The 26658-nt window shown below is 42.8% G+C and overlaps 1 long non-coding RNA gene across 1 annotated transcript; it reads left to right on the forward strand.

Moving 5' to 3' along the window:
- The first annotated feature begins 654 nt into the window (after positions 1 to 654).
- LOC117355061 lies at positions 655 to 25624 on the forward strand. The gene is made up of 2 exons (XR_004538272.1): positions 655 to 730; positions 25479 to 25624. It is a non-coding gene; the product is annotated as an uncharacterized LOC117355061 (long non-coding RNA).
- The last annotated feature ends 1034 nt before the right edge of the window (positions 25625 to 26658 follow it).

Raw genomic sequence — 26658 nt, forward strand, 5'->3', positions numbered from 1 at the left:
TGATTTGTCTACAGAAAGACAAAAAAGAAGAAAATATTTTCTTAGATATAGAACCAGAGACTTGGCCCTAGGTGCTCTGTTTCTTATAAAAGTTCCTGCAAAATGTTGTATATCTTTAGAAGGGAAGAATTTCTCGAATCACTATTGGTTCAATTATACCACTCACAGTGTAGCGAACCGACTGTCTGGGAGTTAACTATGTCCCTGATTCTGTCTAATAGGTTAAGTACTTGTTTTGCTTTATTTTAATTTTCTTGTATCCAAAGATTGTGGACTAAATAATTAATCTATTGTTTGATGTCAGTTCAATCACATTTACCTTATTGAATTATTTCCAAATCCTTTCAAGTTTGAATACTTGTTATTATAATGAAAAATTTGAAAAAATAAAGTATTAAAAAAAAAAAAAAGAAAAGAAACACATTTCTTCCTGATCAGTTCAAATTATAAAAATAGATGTACCTTATTTTTTGCTTCATAAGATGCACTTTTTCCCCCTAAAAAGTGGGTGGAAATAAGGGTGTGTCTTATGGAGCTCTGCTCTGTGAATGGCTGCCATCAGTCCCGCGAGAACTGATGGCAGCCATTCACAGAGCGGGAACGCGAAAAGCTCGCGCTTGCCTCGTGCTTCACTCTGACGCTGCCGCGAGAGTTCGGAAGTCAGCGGAGGGAAGGGCAGGAGTGCTGAAATCTCCTGCCTTACAGTGCTGGACGGCAGTATTTAAAAAAGGTATGGGGGGGCCTGCCTGCCATTCTAGATACAACCATGTCACACCATGCTTGAATTTTTTTTTTAAGTGGTCTGTTTAATTTTTAAGACTCTTGACGGCCAATGTCCTGAGAGTATTTCTCTCCTGATAAATTTGTTAGGCTCTTCTTCAGATATGAGACCAAGTAAACAGCTATTTCTTAAAATTCCATCAATCAGAAACATGAGGTTTAAAACAGTTTTCTTTCATTCCTATATGTACCTCGCAGTGCAGTTATGGAATATTTTCCATTGGATCTTTGGCTTTTGAATAGCTATTATGGCTTTAGAAAACTGTTGAATATGCATTTGCTTCAGGAATTTCTTCATTAGTTATTCATTACTGTAATTTCTAATGTTATGGATCAGTTATACTCCTTTGTAACTTGCCTTGAACCTTAATTTAGGGAGCTGGCGGGTAATAAACCTATTATAGCATAAAATAACATTACATCAAGGACAAATTTGAGATATCACAGGATTCACAAAATGAAAGGGGGTTAGGAAAGATTATAATATATGTAAGTGTGTAGTAGAATGTAAGTGAATTAAATATGCTTTTTTGTTGTTGTTTAGCCCACCCAGTCTCTGCTTTCATTAGCTGTAGGAGCCAGAAAATGACCTACTTAAACTTATAACTATGTATTTGTAACTATGACCTAACTGCCTCCCTTTTTCAAAACTGCAATAGTGGTTTTTAGCACAGGCTAGCCACTGAATGCTTTGTTGCCTGCCTGCTTGTCTGCCCTGTGCCCTGTCCCAGCCTGCCACTAGAACTGCCCTGTGGCCTGTCCCGGCCTACCACTAGACCACCAGAGGGGGTACAGGGTACAGGGCAGGGCAGTGGGATAGGGTACACCATTTGGTTCAGAATTTTTTTTCTTGGGTTTTCCTCCTCTAAATGTAGGTGCATCTTATGGTCAGGTGTGTCTTAAAGACTGAAAAATATGGTACATTTTCAAAATTGACTATTTCAATCACTAAATTGAAAATAAAAACATTTTTCTTACCTTTGTTAACTGACAATTTTATTTTTCTGATCATCTTGCTCCCTCTTTGCTCTTAACACTGTTTCCAAGGCCTCCATATGTAATGTAATGTAATGTAATGTAATGTAATGTAATGTAATGTAATTTATTTCTTATATACCGCTACATCCGTTAGGTTCTAAGCGGTTTACAGAAAATAAACATTAAGATTAGAAATAGGAAAGGTACTTGAAAAATTCCCTTACTGTCCCGAAGGCTCACAATCTAACTAAAGTACCTGGAGGGTAATAGAGAAGTGAAAAGTAGAGTTAGAGGAAAAATAAAAATAAAATAAACATTTTAACAAGACAACATTGATCTAAATACTTTGGGAGGTAGAAGAGAGGAGAGAAAGGAATAGAAGCAGAAGGGGGAGACGTTGAACAGTAGAATTCTGGAGAAATTTAAATGATAGAAATAGAACAAAACAAAGACAAAATGCAAAACAATAGATAAGATTAAAGATAAATCATAAGCTGGAAAGAAAAATAAAATAAAACTTTGTCTTCAATCCACGGTTTCAGCGTCAGTGATGAAGTGGAGCAAGTAAGTTTAGGAGGAGCGATGATGTTTCCAGAAAAAGGGCTTCTTCAGGGAAGAGACTTGGCCGACAGTCCCAGGATGTCTATGTCTCCTCCCCTGCGATGTTCTCCCATCCATGCATTCCCTCCCAGACACACTGCCCGTGCCCCAGCCGCTCCAAGGAGGCTGCCCCAGATGAGGCCCACGGTGAATGCAGGATTCTCTCCTCTGCGGGAAAGCCGCCCGGAGCCGACAGTCGATCTTCATAGCGGATTGCAGGGGGGGAAGAGTTCACACTCTTGGTAGAATCGGTTCTGTGTTCTCTCGGTGGTTGTGGCTGGTCTCGTTGCTGCTTAGGTGTAAAAGCAGTTGATCTCCACTGCTGCTGATATTTAAAAGCAGGCAGATTGATCTCTCCAATGGACTGCAGGGGGAGGAGTTCACAATCCTGGCAGGATCGGGTCTGTGGGCTCTTGGTGGTTGCGGTAGGTCTCGCTGCTGCTTGTATGTAAAAGCAGTTGTTTTTCTACTGCTGCTGATATTTAAAGCAGGTAGATTGATCTCTTAAACGGGATATAAGGGGAGGAGCTCTCGATAGTGGCGGCTGGTCTTGGTGCTGTTTAGGTGTAAAAGCAGTTGATCTCCTCCTTCTGATGATATTTAAAAGCAAGCATATTGATTTTTCCAACGGAATGCTGGGGAAGAGCTTACTTGTCTGGCTGGATCAGGGCAAAGGGCTCTCGGTAATGGTGGCTGGTCCTGTTGCTGCTTAGGTGTAAAAAACAGTTGATCTTCCTAGTGGACTGCAGAGGGAGGTGGAGCTCACACTCTTGGTTGGATCGGGTCTGTGGGCTCTTGGTAGTTGCGGATAGTTCCGCTGCTGCTGAGGTGTAAAAGCAGTTGATTTCCCACTGTTGCTGATATTTAAAAGCAGGTAGATTGATCTCTCCAATGGACTGCAGAGGGAGGAGCTCACATGCCTGGCTGGATCGGGGCAAAGGGCTCTTGGTAGTGGTGGCTGGTCCTGCTGCTGCTTAGGTGTAAAAGCAGTTGATTTTCCTAGCGGACTGCAGGGAGGGTGGAGCTCATATTTTTGCAGGATCGGGACTGTGGGTTTTTGGTGGGTTGGTCCCGTTGCTGCTGGGTGTAAAAGCAATTGATCTCCCACTGCTGCTGATATTTAAAAGCAGGCAGATTGTCCAGGGAGAGGAGCTCTGCACTCTGCACTCAAACTGCCATCCTCCTCGCCTCCAAGTTCCGGAATATGCTTTTCCTAGAAACATGAAGGCAGATAAAGGCCCTGACAGCCCTTCAACAATATCACATATAAAAATGTTAAAAAAACAGACCCAAAAACAGAACCTTCTCCAGAACTTCCCTAAGTTCCTTCAGAACCCTCGGATGTACACCATCTGGCCCCATCACTTTGTCTACATTTAATTTTGCTAGCTCCTCACTAACACAATCCTCCGAAAATCAGTCTTTCTTCTCCTTCACATCTTGCTCTACATCCATCTTTGGCACTGATTTTCATATTCAGTTTTCTTCCATTTATTTGCCTCCATCTCAAATCTATCTTTCCAGCTCTTCCCTTCCATCCATATGCACCATCTCTTCTCTCCCACTTCCTTCCATCCATGTGCACCATCTCTTCCCTCTGTTCCCCTTCCCTCCATCCATGTGCACCATCTATTTCCTCCTCTTCCTCTTCTCTCCATCCTCCCTTCTTTCTCCTGCCTCACCCTCTTGGTTCCACCAAATGTTCTCCCCACCCAGTTACGAAGTTCTCCTCACCACAAAAACTACATGGTTGCCAGCATGGGAGTAATTCTCATGTGCTGCCCACAGCCTCCTCTGCACCATTCCTTTGCTGTGGTTTGCTCAAGTGGAAACAGGAAGTTGCTTCAAAAGGGGGTAGACTGTGGCAAAAGAACAGTACAGTGGAGGCCACGGCAGCACTGGAGAAATGAAGAACAGTGGCTTTTAGCCACTTTTGTCCTTCACTACCCACTCCCCGCCGTCCCAGACCGACATCGCACTTACAGTTCCGGGATTCAGGAAGCCGATGCTGACACTCTGTGTTGGTGAAGAACCTTGAGCGTCTATGCATGCTCAAGGCCTGCTGGCTCTTACCCTCTCTGGGATTCTCAAAGGGAGTCCAGCAAGACTTGAGCATGCGCAGAAAAAATTCCAATTCATAAACCCACCCTAATCCCACCTAAACCACACTTCTAATACCTCCTTGAGATTTAAACACACTGCAGATGAACAGCATAGAAAACCATCTGTAAAATGTGTTTTGAAAATAGTGATTTGGAAGGTTTGGTGATAAAAATGTCCATCTTCCCCTTTATGCCACTTTTTTGGACATTTTTCTTTTTTGATAATGAGCTCCATAGCTAACTATGGGGTCCTTTTACTAAGGCACGCTAGCCATATTAGCGTGGCTAAATATTAGCACACGCTAAACGCTAACACGTCCATTATATTCTGTGGACTAAATCAACTAGGGTGCCTAAATCAACTAGGGTGCCTTAGTAAAAGGCCCCCTATGCCTGAAAGTTTCCCAAACTTCAAAGTTAATACAAGCAATTCATTAGTTCAGAATTCAGTGAAAACCAGTAGGCAAGGGTAATTCCTCAGCCGGTTTCCACAAAAAAAAAAAGAAAAAAAAGTAGGGTGCAGTTACCTTTTTAAATTGGAACTCATGCATACTTTCATGATAAAGTTTACTACAGAAATTAACTTGGTTTGGTAGCAGACGTTTGCAGGAACGGGCTGCTAACCTGCAGAAAGGCCAATGGTACCCAGAGCCCCCAAGGATGTCACTTTCCACAAATAGTTTATCCAATGCTTAGCCCTGTATGAAACCGTTTGGATGGTTCTAGAAGTCTGTTTCCAGTTACTTCATATTAAGTGAACCCTGACTGAGGCGTCATCCTAAGTTCCTCATTATTCAAGAATCAGTGCAACGTAGAGTCAACAGATCAGTGCCAAGCAAAATCAAAGGGTTGAGGAATTCATAGTCACACATGCGTAACGGAATGGGAAGGAAAACATTTGTCTGTCTTGTTTAACTTTATTTTAGACACTCAGTATGGCTGTTGTTAATCATCCCCATTTTGCAGTTTTGGCAGCTAAACATGCTTTCAATTCCTTCATTGTTTAATACAAAGTAAAACAAAACCAGGCAAAAAAGAAAAAAAAAAAAAAAAAAAAGACGAGTCAGCATTTTTACCAGGGCTGGAAGTATGTTGCATTGAGTCATTTGAAAAACTGAAGGGTGGCAAAGGCAATTTTGCACATGGAGTTTGTTAATGATATTTTAGGTTGCCAAATGCATTTAATGTCTCAGCCCATTAAAAATGTTTTCTTTCCCATGCGTATATGGCACACTTATAGATAAATTTAACAAAGACAGTTTTCTGCCCATAGAAGGCTATCCTTATTTTTTTATTTTCCATTTATAAATTATACATAATGAAGATGAGAAACATGCTTTATTTTTGAACATGCAAAATGGTCTCATTCTTTAGAGAAAAGGACTAACCCAAATCTACTTATGCCTTAAATAAGACCCCAAATAAGACATTTTACATGTACATAAGACACCCCCCCTCAAATCGATACCAGCAGGGAATATTGTACCCTATCTCAAATGAAATCAGCACAATATGGGGCTCATTTTCAAAAATGAAAAATGTCCAAAAGTGGTATAAAGGGGCAGATGGACGTTTTTCTTGACAAACCCTTCCAATTCGCTATTTTTGAAACCCATTTTTTAGGCAGTTTTCTATGCTGTTCATTTGCAGTTGGTCTAAAAAAAAATCTTAAAAGGGTATGTTGGAGGCGTGGTTTGGGTGTTTCTATGGGGGGCTTATGATTTGGACATTTGCAATAATCAAACATCTTAATGCCCATTTCCAAGAACCCAATACTCAGCCCTTCTGATGTGACCAATTATCAGCCAGTAGTTTCCATCCCCCTATTTATCACAATGATGGAAGGATATGTCAAAAAGCAACTCGAATGCTACTTACATCGCTTTAATATCCTCCACCCATCACAATCAGGATTCAGGAAAAATTACAGTACTGAGCGGTGGTCACAGCACTAGTAACATACAGCAAAGAATTACTAAGCAAGGGTCACAGCACAATGATAATTTGTAATTTTTCTCTAAAATCCAGCATAGTACCAGAAGATTGGAGGGTGGCCAAGGTGACACCGATTTTTAAAAAGGGTTCCAGAAGTGATCCGGAAAATTATAGACCGATGAGTCTGATGTCGGTGCCGGGCAAAATGGTAGAGACTATTATAAAGGACAAAATGACAGAATATATACATAAGAATTGATTAATGAGAGAAAGCCAACATGGATTTAGTCAAGGGAAATCTTGCTTCATCAATCTACTGTACTGCATTTCTTTGAAGGGGTGAATGAACATGTGGCTAAAGGTGAGCCAATTGATATTGTGTATTTGGATTTTTCAGAAGGCATTTGATAAAGTACCTCTTGAAAGAATTCTGAGAAAATTAGAGAGTCATGGGATAGGTTTGGACAAGTTCCTGGAGGAAAAGTCCATAGTCTGTTATTGAGAAAGACATGAGGGAAGCCACTGCTCGCCCTGTATCGGTAGCATGGAATATTGCTACTCCTTGGGTTTTGGCCAGGTACTAGTGACCTGGATTGACCACCGTGAGAACGGACTACTGGGCTTGATGGACCATTGGTCTGACCCAGTAAGGCTATTCTTATGTTCCTTTGGCTAGGACCCTCAACTGGCCCATGCTACACTCTAATGATTACTGTAAATGACATAGAATTTCTGCTAGAACTACAATCCGGAATCTTAGGAGTAGAAATTGATAACCACATATCTATAAAGAGCCACATACAATCAATAATAAAACAGTCTTTCCTTGTGATAAGAAAGCAAAGATCCATCAGAAAATACTTTGAAACAGGCTTTCTGAATTTTAGTGCAATCTCTAATCCTTTCTTGACTAGATGACTGTAATGTAATACTAGTTCTTTGCTCTACTCTAAAACATTGCTATCAACTAGTTCAAAATTCAGCAGTAAGCCTCTTATATGGACTATAGAAATCAGAACACCTATAGCCCTACTATATGATACTACTTTGGCTGCCCATAACCACAAGAATCAAGTTTAAATTAAGCATCACTTCTTTAAGATCCTGAGAGGGAATGCCCTCGACTACCTAACGGAGTTGGCCATCCTACTCCAAAAGATATTCCATCAGAAATCTTTTCCACTTAAAATTCCCAGCATGCAACAATATAAAGCCTACCAGGCAAATTACCTTTCTATCCAATATCAGTTAGCAAAATGCTGGAAACAACTACTACTTACAATACTATCTTGTGACCACTATGTCAGAGTCAGAAAACTTTTAAAAGCATTTCTGTACCAAGACAGAGAGCCAACTCTGAAGTAACTGATCGCACCCCGCACACCCCTTACTAAGCCACTGTCTATAAGCATTTTAAGCAGCAGTATCCATATAGTGCCACAGAAAAGTGGCAGATAGGTTCAGCTACTATACTGCTAAGTACCCTATATAGTTGCTAGTGTCTTGGGCATTTCAAATAAAAACAATACAATATTTATTCTTATATTCCATAATATATAAATACTGATTCCAGGCTGATCACAATATTAACAAAATTAGCCATCACTAGAAGATACAATAAAAATAGAAACACATTCTAACAATCCAGGAATAAAATTTTAAACAAATAAGTTTTCAGCTTCTTACAAAAACACGTCTTTCTAATCTAACATCCAATGGCAACGAGTTCCACATAACAACACTACATAATGGTGAAAGAGGTCCTAAGGGGCAATGGTATCTAACTTTGGAAATTTACCCCTCCCCCTCCTTTTATCAAGCCACACTGCTAAAGAGTGTGAGTTAAATGCCAGGTTACCTATTCTAATCCTATGGGCAGCTTGGCAGTTAGCTAGTGCTGCTTTGCAGCGAGACTTGCTAAAAGGGTGGTGGTGGGGTTAATTAGTTTCAGATTCTTATCTTTAATTCTATTTTTCAGATTTTCAACCCTACAGTGTGTTGAATTATCATCTCATCTCAAAAGCTGCACATCTCTCGCACTGCAGAAATATGTATTTTTTTTGTTCCACTTGATTACACACTTCATCAAATGCCACTTGAACTTAAAAGGAAAATTCCAATGTTATATCACAAGTGTCTTTTCCAGTGGCTTTCATTTTGAGCAAGACAGTTTCTTTCAAATGGATAACTAGTGCTTCAATGAATTTCTCTTTTAACTTCATGACTGAGCATCCTTGTCTGTTCCTCTTCTTAAAATATTAGCACACACTCAGAAAGAATCTTTTCCAAAGTTAAAATCTCAAAGGGGACCATTTTCAAACTACCTGCACAACTGCAAAGTCCACAGGTACATTTTATTTATCAACTTTGAACTAAATTTGAAAAGGAAAGTACACAGACACTTTAAAAAGTAGTCTCAGGGAAAATTAATTACAGTATATTCTTTAAATTGTTTAAAAAATTAAATAAATATATGCTATCAGAAACAGCAACTACATGATAATTTGGAGACACCCATTCAATCATTCAGTAAGGGATGAAATCATCAAGGGACACTGACCGATTTATTGTACGCTAAATACTAAGATGCCCATTATATTCCTATGGGCATTTTAGCATTTAAGCCTGGATTCTGTAACCGGCACCATTGTCAGCGGCTGCCTTAAAAGCAGCTGCCGATTGCATGTTAATCATGTGATGGCACCAGGTACAGAGTTGCGCCTCCAGCAAAGGTAGGGTTTTCCTGACCTACATTTCCAGCACAAGAAGATAAGAATAGCCTACTGGTTCAGACCAATGGTCCATCAATCCCAGTAGCCCGTTCTCACGGTGGCCAATCCAGGTCACTAGTACTTGGCCAAAACCCAAGGTGTAGCAGTATTCCATGCTACCGATCCTGGGCAAGCAGTGGCTTCCCCCATTTCTTTCTCAATAACAGACTATGGACTTTTCCTCCAGGAACTTGTCCAAACCTTTCTTAAACCCAGCTATGCTATCCGCTCTTACCACAACCTCTGACAATGTGAATCGCGCCCCCGTAGGGGCTTTAGGCCGCCTAACCCCACTTCTGGCATTAGCCGTTCCTACAGTGGAATTGAGCAGCCTAAGGCGCCTATGGAGGTGCAATTCCAGCACCAATATTTTAGGCGCCGGTAGGCAACTTTAAGCTCAGTTAAAAACAGCATTTTTTTTGCTTCGTTTGGGCACCTACCGGTGCCTAAAAAATTGGTGCATGTTCAAGAATCCGGGCCTTAGTGCCTGCTAATTATTAGTGCAATGCTAATTGTTAGCATGCACTAAATCGGTCAGTGTCCCTTGATGAATTCCCCCCGAAGTACAATAGGGTAAAAGAAGAAAAAGCACTCATCTTTCTCAGTACAAATGATATTTAAAGTCCAATTATGGAAATTGTGGTGATAGTGTGCAAGCGGTGGAGATTTGACTGTTTTGAGAGAATAAAAGATTTGTGGAAGGGGGAAACGAGGTAGACCAGACATTTGATGTCAAAGCAGCTCCTGATTGGAGATGCCCGACTTTAGTGCAGGAAGAGGCGGTCGGAGCATACCACAAGTGATTTCCTTCGCTCGCTGGCACTCCGGCTGCTCTCTCCTGTCTCTCCGGCTGCCCTCTCCTGTCTACCCCCCTAAAAAATGTATTTGCGGTATTTTAACATTTGCAGGGGTTCCTGGAACGGAACCCCTGCGAATATCGGGAGAGTGCTGTATTGCCTTTTTGTAGCTTTGTCTTTCAAAGCTAACATACAAGGTGGTGGGCATTGGATGATTGAGTGACTTGCCCTGGGTCACAAGGAGCAACACTGGGATTTGATCTCACAACCTCTGGGTGCAGAGCCAGCAGCTCTACCAGTGAGCCACAACTTCCCCCTCTCCCTGATTCTCCAGAGGGGGCTTCCACAAGGATTTGAGGATTATTTTCCTCTGGAAAAAGGGGAGATTCTTTGGGAGCTCTCATATGACCCTTGAGAGGAGGAATGTGGGTATAAGTCTAACCCCCAATAAGCCTTTGAACCTGACCAGAGTCTTTGAACCTGACCAGAACTATCATTAGAACTCAGCCTGTACTCTCAGATAGGCAGCGAGTGTCTCGAGTGACCAAGAGGAATCGAGTGACCATGATACATAACACAGTATGGCTATTCTTATGCTCTTTGCAGGGTTTTGTATTACTTCTTGATTTATCTAGTAATTGGCATTGAAGGGGAGTTTTCTGTAGCAGTTACTGAGGTGGCATTGTATATTTTAAAGTCATCTGTCTTGACCTTTCTGATAAAAACAGAATATAAATGATAGTTAATTAAAATTTTCTCTGCATACAATGTGCTTTGTGTAGTTTCATTATCTGGTTACCTTTATATATTGTTAATAAGATTTTATTGTGTGTATATGAAAAATGAATAGAACAAATGGCATTACAATTAGTACCTTTATTATGGGGCGGGGTCTGGGGTGATGCTTGGGCACCCTCTAACAAAAAGATGTCCCGCTGCCCCAGAAGCAGGATATACAGTAAGGCAATAATAAACTTGGAAACTTGGATGCAAAGAAAAGGCTTTATAATAATTTCTTAAAAAGGAAAAACGACACCCCACTTTGAATTATGAAATGACTTTATTATCAAAAATAAAACCCAAATTTACACGCACAGCATTATACTGGGGCAATGTACCCCCTCTTAATGAAAAAACAACAACAAAAATAAAACCCTAATAAATTCAACTGTCACAAAATGCCTAGGGCTCTTATGAGAAATAATACCCATGCATGTTTGCACCACCTTTCCATGTGGCCATTTTTTTTAAAAAAGCAAACCAATGCATATACTTTTGGAAAATAGAAATGTATGCTTGTTATCGCAGTCTTCATGAAGACAGCACTCCCAAATATGGCTAAAATTAAAGCCAGTTGTTACATTGGACACATTTTAAAACTAGCATATAGAATGGGGAGTTTTCAAAAACACTCTTTACCTCTAGAAATTGCTATGACGATTGCAGCACTGGTTCAAAGGTGCTAGATGAGTCTTCAGTCTTGAACTGTCTTCAATAAACAGCAGCACTATCATAGCATAGCTAGGGTGAGAGACGCCTGGGGCAGTGGCACCCCTCCTCGCCCTCTTCTCCACCCCAACCCCCACCCGCTCCTTCCTCGCCCCTTCTTGCACACATCCTTTCCCTTCCCCTGTACCTCTTTAATGTTCTTGGTGCGAGCAGTAACCCCAACTTGCTGCTCACCCCAGGGTCGACTCTTCCTCTAATGTCACTTCCTAGGCGTGGGTCCAGGAAGTGATGTTAGAGAAAGAGCCAATGCTGGTGCTGGTGTGAGCAGCAGGTTGGGGTTGCTGCTTGCTAGAGAATGACAAACCATCTGATCCCATCCGCACAAACCATCTCTTTTGTGTGTTCCTATTTTCCCCATTCTAATACTTCCCCTCTGTGTCCATATACCATCCCCATGTATCTCCCCTTTATATCTCTGTCCTTATGCCCCATGCACATAATTTCCCCTCTATTTCTGTTACCTTTGTGTGTCTAGATTTCCCCTCTTCCTCTTCCACAACAATGTGTCTCTCTCTTCTCCAACCCCATCTAGCTTCATTCCCTCTTTCTCCCCCCGCTTCCAGCATCTGGCTCACCTGCCTGTCCTTCTCCCCTTTCTCTTTCCTGCTGTGGGTTCAATACATGTCTCCCTCTTACTTCATCCCCTTGGCCCAGCATCTCTTTCTCTTTCACTCCCTCCTTCCTACTGTGAGGGAACACATGTGGGCATGAATCGTGTGGTCCAGCAGCCCCCTACCGCCCGATTGCCGCCATCTCCCTCTCTCCCTTCTCCTCACCCGATGTGGCGAATTTCATTTTTCTTCTCCCAGCAGCACGCTTTCAACAAGTCGCACGCAGCTGCTTGAATCTTCTCTGACGCAACTTCCTGTTTATGGTTGTGTCAGAAGAGAAGATTCAACTCAAGCAGCTGGGTGCGACTTGTTTAAAGCGTGCCGCAGGAGAAGAAAAATGAAATTCGCCACATCAGGTGAGGGGAAGGAAAGGAGGGAGATGACGATCGGGCGGGAGGGAGCTGCTGGACCGTGCGATTGGTAACTACACACATTCCCTTCACGGCGGAGACAAGACTATTCACCATAACTACTATTTATCTCTCCCCGTTTCAGCGGGTAACAGCCACCATGCCATTCTCTACTGCTCGCACCGCAAATGTTAAAGAGGCATGGAGAAGGGAAGTGGCATGCATGTGCGGTAATGGGGGGGAAGGAGCAGTGGGGGGGGGGGGGGGCGGGGAGAAGGATGGGTGCCGGTGCCTGGGGTGGACTGCCCACCACTTACTACCCACTAAGTACAGTCTCTAACACAGCATACTCAATTCTGTACTGGCCACGTCTCTATCACAGCATCCTTTCATCGTCATTTTTCATTCTCTGCTCCTTTGTCCAGTATCTGTTTGTTCACCGTACATAAAGAAGGACACGGTACTACTCGAAAGGGTCCAGAGAAGAGCGACTAAAATGGTTAAGGGGCTGGAGGGGTTGCCGTACAGTGAGAGATTAGAGAAACTGTGCCTCTTCTCCCTTGAAAAGAGGAGACTGAGAGGGGACATGATTGAAACATTCACGATAATGAAGGGAATAGACTTAGTAGATAAAGACAGATTGTTCATCCTCTCCAAAGGTAGGGAGAACGAGAGGGCACTCTAAAGTTAAAAGGGGATAGATTCCGTACAAACGTAAGAAAGTTCTTCTTCACCCAGAGAGTGGTAGAAAACTGAGACGCTCTCACAGAGCCTGTTATAGGGGAAAACACCCTCCAGGGATTCAAGACAAAGTTAGACAAGTTCCTGCTGAACCACAACATAAGCAGGTAAGGCTAGTCTCAGTTAGGGCACTGGTCTTTGACCTATGGGCCGCCGCGGGAGCGAACTCCTGGGCATGATGGACCACTGGTCTGACCCAGCAGCGGCAATTCTTATGTTCTTAAGTTCCTATTTTAATACTTCTTGTAATACCACTTAGAACCGTCAGTGACTGGTAGGATATAAAGCTTTCAATGAAATTCTAAGTTTGTATCTAAGGAAGTGAAACACTAGTGGCGGCTGAATACTGGCTTCCTTTGCTCTCAGTCCACAGTATTAATCATTAGGCTATTCCTCCAATTCAGTTTCAAGCACTCTTATTAAAAATGGATAGAAAACCATACTGATCTAGTGCATAAATATTTGGCCAATTGACCTCAGTGGAAACTAATGAAGCAATTCATTCCATGCCCACAAACAAACCAAATGGGTAATTGATCTTACATAGGGTTACCATATTTTTTTCTTAAAAATAAAATAAAAAAGGATGTGTGGGCCCCACCTTATTTGGCTCAGGCCCCGCCCTGTTCCGCTCATAGCCCTGTCCCATTCCACCCTCCAACTCCGGCCCCACACAAGCCTCATCTCTTCAGGGCCAGGGCTAGAGGACTGTCTGGGCGTCCGAACGGGTTTTCAAACCCGGCAGTTTGTCTGGAGTTTGCAAAGCAATGAGCTCAGGGCCGCATCTGGAGGGTCTCTACTCGGGTGCGGATGCCATGCGATGATGTCACACACATGCGCATCGCATCTGCACATACGCAGCTGCCCTCCAGACATGGCCCTGAGCTCAATGCTTTTCAAAATCCGGACAAACTGCCGGATTTTGAAAACCCGTCCGGACGCCCAGAAAGTCCTCTAAAAAGTGGACATGCCCAGGTAAATCCAGGCATCTGGTAACCCTAATCTGACATCTAACCAAACCAAACGTTTTTCCTTTGGATATCTTTACTGTTTTGAGCACCCTATTCATCCAGTACCATCCCTCTACTCCTTAACTTTTATTCAGCATTCATTTCCCTCTCTTTGTCCCTTTCCTAGGGCAGCATTGCCAGACTCCTCCTACAGTCTTCTATTGCTGGTCTGATGTTCTCTGCCAGTAGTTGAACCTCCTTCTGCCTTCTTTGCAGAAGTGACTCCACCAACAATCCAGGCCTCCTTGCACAATCTTTGGTCACTGATGGGATGGCCTTCACTAAAGGGGAGAGTGTGGCAAAGTGGTTAAAGCTACAGCCTCAGCACCCTGGGGTTGTAGGTTCAAACTAAATTATGTAAACTAAGAAAAAAAGGGCAATTTAAATCTAATAAATATCTCAAACACAACCCCACACAGAACAAACGAACCTGCTCAGCAACGCTACAAGGCTTAAACCTACATACACCCAACCATCCACAGCAGGAGAAACAATCAAACAGAAAACAAAAAAAAGAAGTGGAGAAAAAGCCTCAGTTCAGCTTCATTTGGCAAAAAACTCCACTTCACATACACTCCTACACAAACAAACCGGTAGGGTGAAGAAAGCACTGTAATAGCTTGCAAAGTCAATGTTCAAAAGCACCAGGGGTACATAACCCCACACGTGAAAAAAATGTAGCAACAGGGCCCAAAGGCACAGTGATCCGAAATCATAGCATTAGGCCAAAAAAAACCACTTTGCTGCCAAAGTCCATCAGATATGTTTCAATCCAGCGTAGTAACACAGCAGCTAGAGTACCCAACGGGCAGGGGTATCCACACGGCTTCATCTGCCAGTCCACGGATCCTTCGGTGCTCCTCTAGTACACCCACCACGTCATGAATCACAAAAAAGGTACCTAGAGGAGCACCGAAGGATCCGTGGACTGGCAGATGAAGCCGTGTGGATACCCCTGACGCAACAAGAACTGGCGAAACGGGAGATTCCCCGTTGGGTACTCTAGCTGCTGTGTTACTACGCTGGATTGAGACATATCTGATGGACTTTGGCAGCTAAGTGGTTTTTTTTGGCCTAATGCTATGATTTCGGATCACTGTGCCTTTGGGCCCTGTTGCCACATTTTTTTCACGTGTGGGGTTATGTACCCCTGGTGCTTTTGAACATTGACTTTGCAAGCTATTACAGTGCTTTCTTCACCCTACCGGTTTGTTTGTGTAGGAGTGTATGTGAAGTGGAGTTTTTTGCTGAACTGAGGCTTTTTCTCCACTTCTTTTTTTGTTTGATTGATTGAGTGTTTCTCCTGCTGTGGATTGTTGGGTGTATGTATGTTTAAGCCTTGTAGCGTTGCTGAGCAGGTTTGTTTGTTCTGTGTGGGGTTGTGTTTGAGATATTTATTAGTTGTGGGTTCAAACCCACACTGCTACATGTTACCCTTGGCAAGTCACTTAATTCCCCCCCCCCCCCATTGCCCCAGGTACATTAGATAGATTGTGAGCCCACTGGGACAGATAGGGAAAAATGCTTGAGTACTTGAATAAACTCATATAAACCGTTTGGAGCTCTCCTGGGAGAATGGTATAGAAAATTGAATAAATAAATATAAAAAAAAACTACCCTAGAGGTCTTAAGTTCAAATCTAAGCAGTTTGTAGAAGAATAAAAAAGATGGGAGGGAATCAAAACAAGCAGATTGACAGTGACACTATAGACAAGACCAGAGACAAGAGAAAAGAACAATAGGGAAGGATTATAATAAAATCAAGGGCAAGGGAAATAAAGGAGAAAGGGGAAAACATGAGGAACAATTGGTAAAATGTTCTTACTTCAGTGATGAGCTCTTGAGGAGTAATTGAGGAGCTCTTGAGGAGGAATTACTCTTTAATGAGCTCCCTCAGTGTGACTAAAGAAAAAAAAACAACTATGAGGAAAATGCCTGAGAAAAGTAATATACCTTCAACTGAGCTTTAAATGTTGAAAATGATCTTTTTGTACGAAGGTAAGAAGCAAGAGAGTTCCAAAGAGTAGGAGCCATAACTGAAAAAGAGGAATTTCTATGGATGTCGAGGAATAGCTGCCTGAAAGAAGGAACATGTATTCTGTTGTCTACTGATGTAGAACATGTATTCTGTTCTATTGATATCATGGCAAAGGCTAACAATCCAACTTAACTCATATTCACTATTGGTATCAAACTTTCAATTTGTTATAGAAATTAGTCATAGATACTTGTATGGACCTTCAGAAAGCAAACCGACCAACACTGCCGATTGCATGTAATCTTCGTCGGTCCAGCCTTTATTGATACTAAATATATTTTTTTGTGTATATTTCTCTTTAAATCTAAAATATAACTTAAATATAGTTTAAGGAACCTCACTTAACTTATAGTGAATTTGTCCTATATTCACCTCTCCCAACAAAATTCAGAATGAAATCTTTCATTAGGGTCGAGGGGTAGGGAACTCCGGTCCTTGAGAGCCGTATTCCAGTCGGGTTTTCAGGATTTCCCCAATGAATATGCATTGAAAGCAGTGCATGCAAATAGATCTCTTGCATGAGGAAATCCTGAAAACCCGACTGTAATACGGCTCTCGAGGACCGGAATTCCCTACCCATGCTTTAAAGCAAGTGCAGCTAAATTTAAAGAGAATTCGTGCTTCAAATGGCAACAAATGCAGTTGCCGATATATGGGGCGCACATTGATCTTTTTTTTTAAATCCAAAGATCAGGCGCACTGCTGTATTCTGTATTATTCGAATGCAATTTAAGGTTTTCTTATAGGACTAGTCTTTAAGCCCGTTACATTAACGGGTGCTAGAATAGATGTGTCTGTCCGTCTCTCTCTCTCTCTCTCTCTCCTTGGCAACTGTCTGTCTGTCTTTCTTTCTTTCTGTGTCTCTCCTTGACCACTGTCTGTGTGTCTGCCTGTCTTTCTGTCTCTCTCTCTCTCCTTGGCCGCTGTCTGTCTTTCTTTCTGTTTCTCTCTCTTTTTGGCTGCTATCTGTCTTTCTTTCTGTGTCTCTCCTTGACCATTGTCTGTGTGTCTGTCTTTCTGTCTATCTGTCTCTCTCTCCTTGGCTGCTGTCTGTGTGTCTTTCTGTCTCTTTCTCTTTCTCTCTCTCTCTCTCTCTCTTTGGTCGCTGTCTGTGTGTCTTTCTGTCTCTTTCTCTCTCTCTCTCATTTGCTGCTGTCTGTCTTTCTGTCTCTCGTTGGCCGCTGTCTGTCTTTCTGCCTCTCTCTCTCTCCTTGGCTGCTGTCTGTGTGTCTGTCTGTCTTTCTGTCTCTTTCTTCTTGGCCACTGTCTCTCTCTCTCTCTCTCTCTCCTTGGCCACTGTCTGTGTGTCTGTGTCTCTTTCCCTCCCTCCTGTTCCCCACCTGTGCCCCACTCCCCTTCCTTTGGCCGGCCCCCCCCCCACCCCCCTCTTTGTGGAAGTGCAACCAGCCTCCAGCGCCATGGCAGCGAATAAACAAATCCTCATCCTCAACCCGCCCAACAAACTCAAATTCAGAGGTAAGGGGTGTTGGTTCGCCACCGGGCAGGCAGAGAGCGTGGCTCCTGCGAGCTGCAACGGTGCTGTGACCCAGAGGGGAGAATGGAGACAGAGGAGAAGGCTGTAAGACCAGGGAGTGGCAGTGGTTGTGGCAATCCCTCCCCTAGCTCCGTATCTCGGTCGCCGCTGCCTCCTTCTCTCCCCGATGTTAGCGCCAAACGTCTACGCGCACGCGCCACACTCTTTAACATTCTGCCGGCCATGGAGCTACAGACGCACGGAGTCATCAGGTTTGAAGTGCGCATGCGCGCTAAGGGAATTATTATAGCGGATGCTAAGTAGATAATGTTGCAATAATCAAGAGCAGATAGAATTAGAGATTGGACTAATAAACATTAGTGAATTCTATTCCGCCATTATCTTGCGGTTCAAGGCGGATTATATAAGAATTGCCATGATGTTATGACATATATATGCGGATTACATAAGAATTGTCATGAAATAATCTAAAAGAAGCAAAATCAAAATATTTTTTAATAGTACAGTTTCCAGAGGATCACAAAGCCATTGGTCATACGTTCTTAAGGATACCTGAAGCGGAGAAAGTGTTTGCAGGAGAAATAGAAGACAGCCTCACCACAGTTGAAGTGGACTTAGACCAGATATACTATCAGATCGACAAACTTAAAAGTGACAAATCCCCTGGACCAGATGGAATTCACCCGAGAGTCTTAAAGGAATTGAAGGTTGAAATCGGAGAGTTATTGCAAAAACTTGCAAACCTGACAATCAGAACTGGACAGATACCGGACGACTGGAGGATAGCGAACGTCACCCCAATTTTCAAAAAAGGATCGAGAGGGGAACCGGGCAACTATAGACCTGTGAGTCTTACGTCTGTCCCCGGCAAGATGGTTGAAGCACTGATCAAGGATAGCATGGTCCGGCACTTGGACGCACACGACTTGATGAAACCCAGTCAACACGGATTCAAGAAAGGGAAATCATGTTTGACGAATTTACTCCAATTTTTTGAGACCGTGAACGAGCAAATTGATAGTGGGAAGCCAGTGGACATAATATACTTGGACTTCCAGAAAGCGTTCGACAAAGTTCCACACGAAAGACTTCTCAGGAAACTACAAAGCCATGGCATAGAGGGGGATATACAAAGATGGATAGGCAAATGGCTGGAAAACCGAAAGCAGAGAGTGGGCATAAATGGGAAGTTCTCCGACTGGGAGAAAGTGACTAGTGGTGTACCCCAGGGCTCGGTACTTGGGCCGATCCTTTTTAATATTTATATCAATGATCTGGAGGAAGGAACATCCAGTGAGATCATCAAGTTTGCAGACGATACAAAACTATGCCGGGCGATCAGATCGCATGAGGATAGAGAGAAACTCCAGAGCTACTTGTGTCGGTTAGAAACATGGGCGGAGAAATGGCAGATGAAGTTCAATGTGGAGAAATGCAAGGTAATGCATTTAGGCAATAAGAATAAGGAATACGAGTATACAATGTCAGGTGCAACTCTGGGGAAGAGTGAACAAGAAAAGGACCTGGGTGTACTGATAGATAGGACCCTGAAGCCGTCGGCACAGTGCGCGGCAGCAGCAAAGAAGGCAAATAGAATGTTGGGCATGATAAAGAAAGGAATCTCGAGTAGATAGGAGAAAGTTATAATGCCGCTTTATAGGGCAATGGTCAGACCACACTTGGAATACTGCGTCCAACATTGGTCTCCCTACCTAAAGAAGGATATAAAACTGCTGGAGAGGGTGCAGAGACGAGCAACAAAACTGGTGAAGGGTATGGAAAAACTGGAATACGAGGACAGACTTATAACACTGGGATTATTCTCCCTTGAGAAAAGGAGACTGCGTGGGGATATGATCGAGACCTTCAAAATACTGAAAGGAATCGACAAAATAGAGCAGAGAAGATTATTTACATTGTCCAATTTGACACGGACTAGAGGACATGTAATGAAGCTAAGGGGGGACAGGTTCAGGACTAATGTCAGGAAGTTCTGCTTCACTCAGAGAGTGGTTGACACCTGGAATGCCCTCCCAGATGAGATTATTGCGGAATCGACCGTCCTAGGCTTCAAGAGCAAACTAGATGCATATCTCCTTAAGAGAGGCATGTAAGGATATGGTGGACTATAAATTACGACAGGTGTACACCTGGCAGGGCCTCCGCGTGTGCGGATCGCCGGACTTGATGGACCGAAGGTCTGATCCGGAGATGGCATTTCTTATGTTCTTATGTTCTTAAGCTTAGCCAGCCAATAGACTGCAGAGAAAAACAGGACCGACAGACTCCAAAAATCTGACACAATATGGACCCCCTTGATGTCCAAGCTCAACCCCCTGACACAGTCCCAGTCCTATCTGATAACCAGTTCCATCCATCCTGAGCCAAAAACTTTGCCCCACTTAAAGATACCCCAACCTCAGACATAAAACTACACCTTTGACCATACCCTCCCTCCACTCCATTTCCCCCTCCCCCCATGATTTAACAGAGGGTTAGCATTGGTGGCCAAGTGGTCCCAGGTGGCAGCAAGCCACCTTTGCTGTCACCACAATCGATGTCTTAATCCAAAATGGTGCCGATGACCCCCAGTGGTAATGCCAAGAGTCTACCTCTAGAGACCATTGGCATTATTTTGGAGAATTTATATAACACCTTTTTGAAAAATTCACTTAAGGCAGTGTACAGAAAGAATAAGTTGAACATAAACAGACAATTCAAATAACAATACAACAATTATCAATATACATGAAGTGTAAACAAAGAAATATATTATCTCCTTTACAGAAGGATGACTCCAAGCCGTATTAGTGTGAAACTACTGCTATGGGACATCAGCATCATTTTGTATTAAGAGTGACCAAGATGATAAAGGGGATGGAACTCATCTCGTATGAGGAAAGACAAAAATGGTTAGGGCTCTTCAGCTTGGAAAAGAACGGGTACAAGTGGATCAATTTTTCACTCCGTCAAAAATTACAAAGACTAGGGGACACTTGATGAAGTTACAGGGAAATACTTTTAAAACCAATAGGATGAAATATTTTTTCACTCAGAGAATAGTTAAGCTATGGAACGCATTGCCAGAGGATGTGGTAAGAGTGGATAGCGTAGCTGGTTTTAAGAAAGGTTTGGACAAGTTCCTGGAGGAAAAGTCCATAGTCTGTTATTGAGAAAGACATGGGGGAAGCTACTGTTTGCCCTGGATCGGTAGCATGGAATATTGCTAATCCTTGGATTTTGGCCAGGTCCTAGTGACCTAGATTGGTCACCGTGAGAACGGGCTACTGTGTCAGGGGTTTGGGTTTAGACATCAGTGGATTCAGGCTGTGTTGGGGGAGCATTTAGCTTTGAACATCAGATGGGTTTGGATTGTGCTAGGGGGCTGAGGATCTTATGGGGGTAGGGGGCCAGAGTCTGTATCAAGGATATTGAGGACATGATCAGGGGAGTACCGAGTGTGTCAAGGGATTCAGCGTCTGTGTCAGAGAGTTGAGGATCTTATCGAGAGGTTGGAGTGTGCCCGGGATGGGAGTGGGGAATCTGATCAGTGGGTCAGATTTGTAGTCAGGGAGATCCAGGGATGAACAGCGCCGCCATGATTGCATATAAATGCACTGCATTACATACCCTGGCTGATAGCTCTGTGCATTAACTGTGTGCCCTGTGAATTAACCCCCTCCATTACTAACGCGTAGCGCGGGTTTGAGCGCTGGCAGTAACTGCTCCGATGCTCATAGGAATTCTATGAGGGTCGGAGCAGTTACCGCCACTGCCGGTGCTAAAACCCCCACTACGCATTAGTAAAGGAGGGGGTTAATGCAGGGCAGATGCTGGACAGATGCCCCCAGCATTTATTATACAGGTTTTGCACTACCACACATTCCAGACTTATTGCATTAAGGCCCTGTTTTAGTAAGGTGCGCTAACCGATTAGCGCACGCTAATTGATTTAGTGTGCGCTACACGCTAATGCGTGCATGTTAGTCTATGGACTTGTTAGCATTTAGCATGCGCTAATTCAATTAGCGCGCGCTAATCAGTTAGCATACCTTAGTAAAACAGGGGGTACATGTGCAGTAAGTGCAACACTTACTGCACTTTAGTAAAAAAGGACCCTAGTTATTTACTTATAAGGATTTTGATAATAAACTGCTTCAATACTGAAGGCATAAGGTCTGAATAATTCTGGAAAGACAAAGATATTAAGCTAAGCCATACAAATAGAACACATCGTTTTGGCAATAGCTAATAATGTTTATTACATTTATTGATTATAATTAAGCAATAAATGTGAAATACTTGAATTACTTAAAGACCTATTAACGGGGACTAACTGCTAAAATAATTACTCTCTATAGAGAGCTTAGTCACAACTATAAACCTCAAAAAAGCATTTCATGAAAGCCTAAAAATGAGCAAATCAGAACTCCAGGACTTACCCTTTAGCTATATTTTTGTTTTCGTTACAAATGAAAAAAAAAAAATTGGAATAGGTCTGTTGAGTGCAGCATGCCAGTAAATGAAAGCAGAAAATATGAGTCAGCAGCTACTAAAAGCAGCAGTCCTATAGAGGTCAATATTTAGTGGTGCTGTTTCTTGTTACAGATAACTAATTAGGTTATTCTGCTATCTTCAAGGGAGATATCTTGCTAGCATTTGTTGATATTTCAGCAGTTTATGATGTGATTAACAATCCCATTTTGTTCAAAACATGGGCAGAAACTGCTTCAGGAGTCTTTTTAAGAACTCAAAATGATAACCATACTGGGTCAGTCTTCTGTTTTCAACAGTGGCCAATCTAGATCACAGTACTTGGTAGAAACCCAAATACAGGAGTAGCAACATTCCATGCTACCAATCCCGGGGCAAGCAGTGGTTTATGCCTATAGCAATAGCAGATTATGGACTTTTCCTCCAGGAACATGTCCAGCCCTTTTTTTAAACCTAGCTACACTAACCGCTGTTACCACATCCTCTAGCATTGAGTTCCAGAGCTGAACTATTCCATGAGTGAAAAAATATGTCCTCTTATTTGGTCTTTGTACTTTGTACTAGACAGTAGAGCATGACACGGGGACAAATTTTTCCCCATCCCTGTGGGAACTCATTTTCCCATCCCATCCCAGCAAGTTCTTTTCCTGTCCCTGCCCCATGCCTGCATGCTCTGTCTGTCCTCATCTGCACAAGCCTCAAACACTTTAAAATCATAAGTGTTCGAGGCTTGGGCGGTTAAGGCAGAGTTTACAGGAATGGAGTAGGAGCAGGGACAGCGACAAAACTCACAGGGACGGGGCAGGATAATTGAGTTCCTGCGGGGACGGAGACAAATTTGTCCCCGTGTCATTCTCTACTTTCTACCACTCAGAATTTTGTATATCCCTCAATCATATCCGCCCCCCCCCACACACACAAACACCCCCCAGCTGTCCCTTTCCCAAACTGAAGAGCCCTAATCTCTTTAGCTTTCCTCACCTTGTATCCAGTGGCATAGCCATGGGTGGGCCTGGGTAGGCACAGGCCCACCCAGCAGCAGCACAACTGGGAGGGACTGACAGGGACTGACTGACAGGGATCCCTAAAACCTCACCAGCTAAAGACTTCTGGTATCTCTTCCCTCCCCCCAGACAATCAGGGGTATCTTACCTCCACTCCTCCAACCCCATTTTAAGTCCTTTAGTTCTTAATCAGCAGTGAGCCAGTGGTGTAATAAGGGGGGATGGGCTGAAGGGGGGGGAAGTCTGTCCCTGGTACCATGTTGGTGGGGCGCCAACACTCCTCCTCCTCTCTGCCCCTTCTCACTCCTCTCCTCACCACGCGCGCACCCCCTTCCCTTCCCCTGTACCTTAAGACCACTTCCGGGTGAAACCATACCCATGCCTAGCCTTGGTTGAGCTTAGGCGGCCCTACGTGTCTCCCTAGGCTCACAAAACAACATACAATATAGGCTGCCTGCCTTGGGCTGTTTTAAAAACAAAACCAAAAACGTGTCCCCCAACTGGCTGGTTAGACAGTGGTAGGACGCCTGCTACCACCTACAATTGGGACGCCGTTTATAGCATTTACATTACATTACATTACATTACATTAGTGACTTCTATTCCGCCTGTACCTTGCGGTTCTAAGCAGATTACACTGGAAGATAACTGGACATTTCCAGGAAGTTACATTACATTGGAAGGTAGTTGGTTTCAAGATTCATAGTGAAGTTTAGGATATATTTTGTGACATAGAGGAGAAGATTCCAACGTGATGGGTTTCAAGTTAGGTTAGGTTAACTGAATATGTTTTTTGAATAGTAGTGTTTTTATTTCTTTTCAGAATGATTTAAAGTCTGTTGTTGTGGTCAGTAGGTTGGATATAGAGGGGTCAGGTTTTGCTGCCTTCGTCGCTAGGAGGCTGTCGTACAGTTTTTTGCGTTGAGTACCTTTGAGTGGTGGGTAGGAGAATGGGGTGTGGGTTCTCCTAATTCTGGGTGAAAGGTTTCGATTTAGGCAATTGTTTATGTAGGTAGGTGCAGTTCCGTTTATTACTTTGTATAGTAGACAGTATAATTTGAATTGGATTCTTGCTGGTATAGGCAGCAAGTGTGAGTCTAGGTAGGCTAGGAATTTGCCCCTTTGATGAATCCCTTACTAATCAACTGAATGAATGCTAAAAAAAAAAATTAGACATACTTACTGGAATGCATTGCTAATGGGTTTGACAAAATTCACTGTTAAAATTTAGTTGGCAAAATGTTGCAGCTAGATTATGAGGGACCACTGAAAAGTTCTCAGCCCAACCAACAAAGTTGGTTATATACTTAGTACAGTGATTGTCCACTTTTTTCATTCTTTCTGAAAAATATGAAACAAAAAAAAGTGGAAAATCCCTGGACTAAGGGCTCCTTTTACGAAGCCCCGTCAGCGGCTTTATCCCATGCACCTTTTTAGTGCGCGCTAACCCCCGCGCTAGCCGAAAAACTACCGCCTGCTCAAGAGGAGGCGGTAGTGGCTAGTGCGGCCGGCAAATTAGCACGCGCTATTACGCGCGTTAAACCGCTAACGTGGCTTTGTAAAAGGAGCCCTAAGTGTAGAGCCCTCAATGGAGAGACTGCACCAACTTTGTTTTTTGGGCTGAGAACTTTTCAGCGGACCCTTGTAGTGACTGGATGTAAGGTGTGTGATCATGTTACTCTAAATCGGTGGTTCCCAACCCTGTCCTGAGGGACCACCAGCCAGCATATTCATTAGGGCTGTCCTGAAAGCTTGACTGGCTGGTGGTCATCAGGATGGATTTGGGAACCATTGCTCTAAATCAGGGGTGTCCAACCTGCAGCCCGAGGACCGCATGCAGCCCACTGAAGTATTTTTTGCGGCCCTGGTCAAGGGCGATGCAGTGTTTTACTCTGCTGCCCCTGGGTGTTTACCGTCTTGCTGGCTCCCTCCTGTGTCTTGCTGCAGCATTTGTGCAGCCCCAGAAACATTTTTTTCAGCCAATGCGGCCCAGGGTAGCCAAAAGGTTGGACACCCCTGCTCTAAATCTTGTGACCCTACATTGGTTCAATGTCATTTTAGACAACAATGTATAATGATCTGTACTTTTCACTATTCTATATCCACCATTAATACCTCAAGCAAAATAACCTTTTAATTTCAGTCCCTTTGACATATCCATAACCTGGGTCATTCTGCAGGACAGGTATGTAATTTTCTTAAGCAGAGAAACTGACTGATGCCTTTTTGAAATTGTTTAAGTCCTATATGTATGCTTTTCTAGGTGGTGTCAAAGTCCTGATAGAATTGTCCTGAATTTGCCCCTCTGTGAAGAAACATTTCTGGCCTTTGATTAATTACTTTGGACAAGTAGATCTCTGTTTGTGTGAAAGCTGCTGTTTTAATAAACTTGAAATTTTGATATCATCACCGGCTGTCAGCAATGCTACACTTTCTTGAAATTATTCCCCACTGCAGCGATATTTTCTTGATGACCTACATTGGTTACCAATCACGTTTTAGGTTACTTCTTGTGATATTCAAGATGTTAAAAAGCATTTTTTCATCTTGACCACTTGCCCCTTCAATCAGTGCCCATGGACTGACTTCTAATATGCAATCTGGCCAACAAAATGTATTAAAGTGACCAGCTTCTACAGGGGTGTGAAAAGCTATATATTATGAGCCTGGGTGTTCTCCATTATGGGCTCTGGTGTCTGGAATTCAATGCTGGCTGCAGTCCAGATTGAAACTGATATAAGTAGTTTCAACAATAAATTGAAAACACATTTATTGATGGTAGCATTTGATTTTCCTTCTGTTTAGGTTAGGATGTGCTTATTTTAGTTTGCATTCTTCTGAATTGTGCATGTTTATTGTTCATTGTTTAGGATTGTATTACATAGGTGGTCTATAAGTGTATAATTGAAATGAAATGAAATATCTAGTTATGTCAGTACCACTGATTAGTTTTGTCTTGTTAACTTATTGCCATATGTAAAATATGCAGTCTAACTTAACTGAATAGTGTTGATTTGTACTTTTTGATTAAGGGGTCCTTTTACTGAGCTTCTAGCGTGTGCTTACTACAACTTGAAAGGGCTTACCACTGAGATACCGTGGTAATGTTGCATTTTGCATACAAAACCAAACAGCAAAAGGAAAAGTATCTTGCCTGATTAAGCAAACAAATCAAAGAAAGGGCAAGTCTGATGTTCAATCAATCCAAAACAGGCTCTATTTTCCAAGTATGATAATCTTATGGTTCAAACAAGGATCTAGGTTTTGGCAGCATACACTGCTTCAGGGGACAAAACAGCTGATGATGGAATTCAAAAGGTACTTCGTCGTCTCTCTAGAGCGAATGCTTGTAAAACAAGAAAAAGAAAAAAAAAATTGCACAGAGAGGGCATGTCTGGGAGTAGAGTGTATTTGTTTCTATGCTGATTAGTACATGATTATCA

The sequence above is a fragment of the Geotrypetes seraphini genome, chromosome 2 (genome assembly GCF_902459505.1).
Source record: "Geotrypetes seraphini chromosome 2, aGeoSer1.1, whole genome shotgun sequence".
Classification (NCBI taxonomy): Eukaryota; Metazoa; Chordata; class Amphibia; order Gymnophiona; family Dermophiidae; genus Geotrypetes; species Geotrypetes seraphini.